This window comes from Magallana gigas, chromosome 2 (genome assembly GCF_963853765.1).
Source record: "Magallana gigas chromosome 2, xbMagGiga1.1, whole genome shotgun sequence".
Taxonomy (NCBI): Eukaryota; Metazoa; Mollusca; class Bivalvia; order Ostreida; family Ostreidae; genus Magallana; species Magallana gigas.
The window spans coordinates 5,409,321-5,418,047 of record NC_088854.1 but is presented as its reverse complement, the minus strand read 5'-3'; positions in this window follow the sequence as shown (position 1 = coordinate 5,418,047).

Genomic DNA, 8,727 nt, shown 5'->3' with positions numbered 1-8,727 from the left:
TGAATTTTTGTATATTTGTAAATATTGTATATAAATATTTTATTGTGTATAGAATGTGTGTTGTTATTACTTATTAGAGAGCCCGGTCATGATAACAACCATACTGAGATCAGAGATACATTCAGACTTCAATTTAATAAATTTTACGTTAAAAGATGAACATAGCTTTTCAAAATGGAGAACCTATATTTTTGTTATTTCTCACTTCAATCAATTATAAGTAGAAAGAACGTCTGCACAAATTATATTTTCCTTATATACAGCTATATCCAACGTAAAAAAATGAAACCAGAAATCTTGGTAAATAATATACGGCTGCCTCACCACTGACCGAAATATTGGAGTTTTTATTCATTATTTCTTTATTCCTCTTCGGTACACAGTACACATCTGGGCGCTTTTATCTACAATTAAATGCACAGTTTCAAGATATCAAATCTACTCGAGCATCAGCAATGGAATTGAAATGTAGTGTTATCGACAGTAAACAATCATTATCTCACTTCCATTCTATCTCAAATGGGCATGGTAATACTATTCGCCATCTTCACGTAAGTACATGCATGGTAGAGTGCTTTGAACTAACATGTTTTGATACGCCGTAATAATAAGCTAACATGTCGTAACATACTGTAAAATCCACTTCATTACATAAAGAGTAATTTGAGATTACTACATTTTGTTACGTACACATTTTTACTCGCTGGAACTTTTATAAATATAAGTCATTTAACTATATCAAAATTATTTAAAGGTTAATTTATGTACAAAACAAACATTAAAAAGGTTGATTATAGATTTTTTTATGATGTGAAACTTTTTTATCTCAACAACAACATACATTTCAAAATCTGAAAATCGGATACCAACAGCGTGTGTTGCTTGAGACGCATGTAAAGCAGATAAATATAATTAATTACCTTTTTACTCTTTCATATAGCAATGGTTCTCCTGATAAATGCGTTGGCGCTTTTATTTTTTTTAAAACGTCATGTAGCATATGACAGAATGGTCTTTTTTCTTAATTCTGTATATATAGAAAATTTTATTTTCATCAAACGTCACTAATCTTTGACATTCTTGTTCATCTTTCAACATTATACAACTAATAACTGTTGCAACTTGAATAAAATTGTAATATTGTAGGTTTGAAATGTTGGTTTTTGTAACGTGTAAGAAAAGACGCTTGTTTCTTTTAACCAAACTAAGATTCGCCATGTTAAAAATCAAAATAGCGTATTAATGATTTTTAAAACACCAAAATAACAATAAAACATTTGATACTATATTTTGTTAAGTGAAAAGTCCTTTGGTTGTTTTATTAACACGTCTTAAAAAACAATATTTATAGATGGTACATTTTCATGCATTTTTAATATATGATACTTTTGGTCAACTGTTTACTATTGAACAGATGAACAGTGTTATTAATATTGCAAGAAAAAAGTTCAAAATACATATTCGTATCATTTATTATTTAATCTAAGAGACAAAAAACTTTTGAAATATGTTCATGGTCAATTGATTAACATCTTAATATTCAAAACATATAGATATATCAAATAAGTATCATTGTGATTAATTTCATACAGTAATTTGTTGATACTGTATACAGGGAAATATTGGTCCCATCTTAATTTCGTATTTTGCGCCCTCGCTGTCAGCGGGCTAATTTAAAACTTTGGCGATTCCAATGGCTCAAACTATCCCTCTTTGAACAAAACTATGTCTGGGTGAATTCAAGACGGGCGGATCAGTTTGCTAGTTTAAAACGGCGAAAGTTACACGAAGCATAAATAAAGCTGTAGACAGGTAGGAATGAAATATTAGTAAGAGGATTTTTTAATCAAAATGTATATTGATTAACTTTGAATTAAACATTGACTTAGATATAAAGAAATCAAATTATTTTTTTCAAAACCAAAACATATTTATTAGTATTAAACATAAGCCAATACAATAATCAAACCTTTACTACTCTAACCTTTATACGAAAAGATTTAAATGTTTATTAATGTATCCAACACATACAGTAAGAGACGTCATTAATAATCAGTAAGAGTACGGATTTCACATTCTACTTGATCTCGCTCTTTCTGAGAATTTAATCCGGTTGGCGGTTTTCTGGCAAGAGTTATGCGTCTAGTGGATGTGTCCAATTTTTGGAAATAATGGGCAACTTTGTCGTCTTCGTTTAAGACATTTTTCTCTTGTGAAAATTCTCTCCTATGTTTTCGTTGAACGGGTGGCTCTTCTATAGAGATAGGCACTATCTGCCTTGTATTCTTTTTCAAACGAAAAGAATGTGGTAATAAGTCATTCTGCGGCGATGTTTTATCGACCATTGGAGGTGTAAATCTTCCCGATGAAGAAAAATCATTTCTCGTTGTTATCCTATTACCGCCGTTCGAAAAAGTGCGTTGTACTTCCAAGTCATTTGATTTTTTTTGTACTCGTACTTTATCCTCTGCTGTTGCAAATTCCTTGTTTAGGGCATGAATTTCTAGAAAGTACCTTTCTTCGTATTTTATTTGTCTTGTTTTTGGATCTAATCCACAAACTTTCCTCTTGGTTCCTGCACTACGCATATTCTTAAAACAGCAGCGGCAGATAAGATCTTCAATAACAAGAATGATAGAGAGCTGTTGTATTCGCCATTGGGGAAATCGTTCTTCTGACACTCTAGAACATGTTTGAGACATCATTGCAATCAAAGCATTCAACATAAGTATATATGTAAAGGTAGTAAAGACTGTAAAGATAGATATTGCTACCCATGGAATTCGTGCAGAATACAACACCCCTATATCGTCGATCCCTATCCCGAGCTTAAACATTGCCATCATCGTTCTTCCATACGAAGAAAAATCTTCTTCGTCTGTTCCCCTGAACACAATGTACATTCCAGCTGTAAATGAAAAAAGCCCAAAAAGAATCACCAGTCCAAACCGGAGAAGATCACCGGTGATTACACGTTTGATAAGTTCTGTGAAGAAGCTGAATTTTTGAAAGGGTGAAAGGAAAAATACGTTCAACCACCAGCCACAAATAAGTGCAATGATTAAAGGAATGTTGTCGTGTTCTTCTATTAAGGACCAAAGAACATCAATGACCATCGTTATAGATAGTATCAGCATGGGAAATATATATTCCATATTGTGAAAAAAGTAATTAAAGACATTCTTTTTACGGAACTTAGCAATCATTAAACAACATACGATAAAGCCATAGATTGAACCTACACTAAACGAATACCATTGAAAAACGCAAACAGCAGATTGAGACGTGGTGGTATTGTTACCTTGCACACTTGGAATCCTCAGTTCAACATTATATACGCTATACATTGTTAATAGTATCATTGAAACATAATGAAGTATCATCCACGATATAAACCACTTATTATATCTGTTCCATTTCATTTTTATGATATTCTGAACTGGCGGTAACTCTATGATGCGATATGCGTCTTTGCTGTCATAGTCTCTATTGAAAAGCATTTCCAAGATGGATTCTGTTTCAGGATAAGACCAACAAAAGGCACAGTTTGTTTGATTTGACTGTACGATATTTCTTGCTATTCCGTCGAAGTTTTCAGGGATAGATTTGGATTGTTTATGGCTTTGCGCCAAGTTTATAACGCTGACAGTATCTATTTCTGTGATGTCATACTCTTTGACATCAAACAATCCATCATTTGCACTGATATAGCAGTACACATTTTTTAGATTAAGAATTTCTTCGAACAGTTCCGTTACTCCGTGCTTTGCGGAAAGTTGGAGAGGCGTCAAGCTTTCTTTGTTTTTCACAAGCCAAAGGAAGGAGTTAGCCTTTCGGTGCATATCATTTCCGAAATAGTCAAACGTGCTACTGTCGATTCGATGTTTGTTTTCCAGTTTCTGATTTATATGTTGCATCATCTGAATAATGGTTATTACTTTCTCTGGGTATGTTGCTGCGTATTTAACTAATGAATGCAACACAGTGTCTTCCTCTTCATTTTGAATGTTTAAATCAGCTCCAAACTCCAACAAAACATCAACTATATCGGTATTCCCCGTCAGTGCGGCGACAGTTAAAGGAAGTTGCCCCATCATCACCGTGTTCACGAACCGAGATCCTGTTGCGCGAATGTGCAACAGAGTCGACATCTCCTTTTTCTTATATCTAATGCCAACTCTTAACATTTCTTGAATTGCTTCTTTGTTGCTTTTGGTAATTGCCATATGTAGTGCTGTCTGTCCGTGAAATATTGGTGATTGCTCCCTTGACATCAGAAGTAAATCTGGACACATCTCCGATAGATTTGTAACTAGAGCTATATCATCCAGGCTTTTAATTGCCAAATGAAGCAGGGTTTCGCCTTGCTTGTCAGGGCTTTGGTACATCTTCAGCCAATCGGGCTTCTTCCGGTCCTTCAACGCTTCTAGTCTCGCTTTTGCACTTATAATATCTGCATTGATAATATCTTTTCCTAGTTCAAAAAGAACCTTTTCAGAGTTGTTTGTATTTATCAGTTCTTTTGTGGAAGTTTTTATGTGTTCTAAGCGGTCTTGTTCTATTTCCCGTGATTCTACACCCATTGTTGAACTTTCAACATTTTCTTCCTGATCTTTTTCTAAATCATCTTCATATTTTTTTATATAATACAGTCCTTCCATTTCGCAATGTTTGCTGTTTAAAAAACAATAGAATGATAAGGTAAATATACTCCTAGTAATTTAGTTTTAAGAATCAAACAGAGAATGCCGGATTTTTATCACAGTTTCATGTAGGCTACAAATGTTTGAAAAATAAATCCGACAATTTAAAAATCGCGAGATGTGCTTCTCGCGATTTTACGTGGATATTAATTCCTTGCTTTTAATTAGAAATCTAAAGTAATAAAGTTTATCAGATCCATATTATGTTTTGTAAATAAGATTTTTTTTAAATTCAAAATTAAAGCGTGAACTTTAACAACACAACCTAATATTCTTACCTAATACGTTAAGTAAAAGTAACCGAATACCAATAAGTTTAAGTTAATATATGTATATTATTACAAATTAATATAAAAGTAATTTGATAGACCCTACCACATCCATACCTTTAAGTACTTGAAAGCACACTGTCAATGGAAGTACCGTAGGTGTATGTCTATTTTTCATGTTGAGTGGAAATTATCTTTTAACTCAAGGTCGAAGTACATCAAATGCAATCTACTACGTCTCACTATACAGAAAACAACTTCATACTTAACAACTACAAACATTGGTGTAACTGTTGGTATCGGGAAACAACATATGTTGTTTGAATATTTTTTCAAAATTTTGTTTTGTTTAAAAGTTTAGTTTTGTTTATAAATTTTATCATTTATTTGCTGTTCAATACTTAAAAACGAATTGTGACATGCCACTACCTGTGATTTTGTTATCTAAAAACCATTACATAGAATAATATGCGATTGTATGATTTTGAAATTAACTTCTTTATATAACAAGTCTCCAATAAAGTTTGTGCTCCCCTCATTTAGAGATCTGCGGCGTTCATTATTTTATATGGAAGCTAGACAAAGACCCCTTCTATTAGATATTTTGCAAAAAATAATGTTGCATGCAATACATTACAAAAACACATTTTCAACATTTACCAGAAGGTCAGAAAAAGTCCTTAAAAGAAAACTATCTGGAGCCGATAAAGAAATAATAACAATACATATATCTTTCCAGACATTTTTTTTGCCAAGAGGCTGAAATTTAGGCTGGTAATACAAGTTATACATAGTAAATTTCTGCGATGACTTGAGAAAGCCATCAAAAAACCTAATTTTCAAGGTAAATTAATGTTTAATTTTTTACAACAATAAAACAGATTGAAAGTTTTATTTGATTATTATAAACAGTTCAAAATGGGCAAGTTTGCTGTTCCAATATTTTTTTTAACAAGAATCGATACATATTCTCTATTAGGCCTGAAAGACAAATAAACGAAGTGGTGTTGGTGAAAACAGCAGCAGAGCCCGGATCATACATACAGTATAGACCTTAGGCCAAACAAGCATTAGTACTGTTCTGTGTTTAAGGATATATATGACTATATCTGATACTTAGAATAAATTAAATACAGCAAAGTACTAAATCTTATTTAACAATATTTATTCAGATATTAACCAAAATAAGTATGTAAATGATATGTGAACCACGCTATTTTTTTAAAAACGGTGTGAGATTCACTAGTCAGTAGTTATGCATTCTACACAAATCATGAAAAACAATTGAAATGCAATTAATGCTCTCAGTGTGAGGTAAATACATGGAAAATGAGTAGTAAATTATAAAGTGTTAAGCCGAATATATATTTTAATTAACTTGTATTTCATAGTAGATAATTAAACTTATTACAAAATTAAACACAAAGAGCACCATTTGAATTTGGAAATATATAAGATTTCAGTACTGTACGAGGGTTGTCCCAAAATAGCGTAGACAAGTGGCGTTATTCAGCTAATCAAAGACACATAAAGATAAAACTTGTGCCACAAAGGGTTTTAGTAATTTGCATTTAAATTATGTTTTGAAATCAAATATTGTTTGAGATTAAATAAGTTAAATAAATGAATGTTGGATCATTAATTCGACATGAACATTTTTGACGTCGCACATTTCGCCGCCATACAAAACTTGTTGTTACAAATTATTCATTTTCTCAAGAAATTCATAAATTACAGATTTGAATTTTTCAGTATTGTTTGCCAAAGGGCCGTTGAAGAAAACATAGAAATCTAATAAAATTGCAATGAACAGATTTTAAGTTATGTGTTCTGTCTACGCTATTTTGGGATAACCCTCGTACTCTTGCTTTAAAAACTGGTTGAAGATCATATTGATTTTTTAATCAAAAGGCATTACATTATAAGATCACTGTGCCCATTTCTATTGCAAATTTATCATCTGAAGGTTGCAATGCTGTGTGGTAAATATGCTTTTGCGTTTTCAGAAAATCTAAATCAATCCACAATACTTGGTCAAAGTACGTCAAATGATATTGGATACTTAAAACACAGATAAAAGCTTCTTTCCAAAAAATATCTTAGTTTTTAATAAACATTGTCGGCATTTAAACTCGCATCTTCGACCTAAAGGCGAAAGTGCGAAGGTCAATGTGGCCCCATCGGAACACCATTCTTCAATGAGCTTATGTAGAACTGCAAAATATTCTTTGAATGAGTTTTTTAATGAATAAAATCGGATCAGGTTAATTTTCAATTCAACAATACATTTTATATCTGTATATTCTATATTACGAAAGCTCATTAAGGCCAATTTACTTGGAAAATTAATTTCTATTGCGTTTAAACGCAAAGCTACTATGTTTAAATGCAAAGCTTTGCGTTTAATCGCAATTCGTTATGCGTTATACTTGGCGATAACAAACAGTGTTCAATATCAAAAGTCCAAAGGAAAAATATAAAACAGGAGAAAAGCAAACACGAACCTCTAAACAAATAAGAGGTAGGATCAGGTGCCATGGAAGAGTGATCACACTCTATATCCTCTGTATCCCCATTTCTGACTCAAGGATGCCAATTTGAGCTCCCTCATATTGGAAGGGAGGGGGGTGCTAAACTTTTAAGACGTATAACGGTTCCTGTATACTTTGGTCTCTTTTCCGATTAAAGGATGTCAATTTTGTCTCCTTCATATATTAAAATCTTATATTAGGGGTTGTCTAATTACAAAAATATTGAATTTGAATCTACATTACCTGAGGTTGCGTTCTCTAAAGTTAGATCTTTTCTGGGCAAATAGTTTTTAAGATTTTTTTTTAAAATTCTAGATATTCCAATGTAAATTTTGTCCCTCTGTCACCTTGTAATCCCATCATACCCAAGGGATCATGATTTGAAAAAAAAAAAAACTTAAATTTCCCCAAACTTAAAGATGTTTTAATACAAGTTTCAGCGTTCCTGGCTGATTGGTTTTTGAGAGGTAGATTTTTAAATATCTAGTCCAATATTCCTTTGTACATGCGTGGCTAATTTAGCCATATAGTGAAAATGTATTAAATCTTAGAAAATCTTCCTATTACTCCCACACATGTGGAGAAAAACTGAATGCATGGTTATGATGTCCACAAACCCCTCTACCTTAATTGGAAAATTCATGGCCCCTGGGTCAGGGGTTCAAGTCGTAGTGGGGGCAATATGGCCATTTAGTGTTAATGCATATAACGTTTAAAAAATCTTCTTCTCTGCAGACACAGAACACAGAATAAAAACTAACTGCATATTTAGAAAAAAAAAATATCCTATCATCTTTGATAATTTTTATGTCACGTGCATGTAAGGCAAGGGTTATGGTTGGGAAAGGGGGGTATGCATTTGTCTTATTATTTTATTCTGCTCAGGAATTTCAATGAAAGAAATGAGTTTATTTACATGTTTAGAAAAGAAAAAAATGAAGCTGCCCATCGAAGTTATCGATAAGATATTGTGAAAGCATTTAAAAAGAGTTCACTGAAGAGGAGTATAACAGTTAATGGAGTTATCTTCCCTTGCTTTTTTATAAAGGGGTTATCTTCCTTGGCTTGTATATATGTAGTAATCAATAATTAAATATAGTGTAATTCAGAAGTTGTAGGATCAAAATAGTTATGCAGGTATTTTTATTATTTGAAACAAAAACAGCCCTCATTTCTTTGTAAATAAACAAGTAGACTTGTTAATTGTAAAGTAATAAGTAGTAT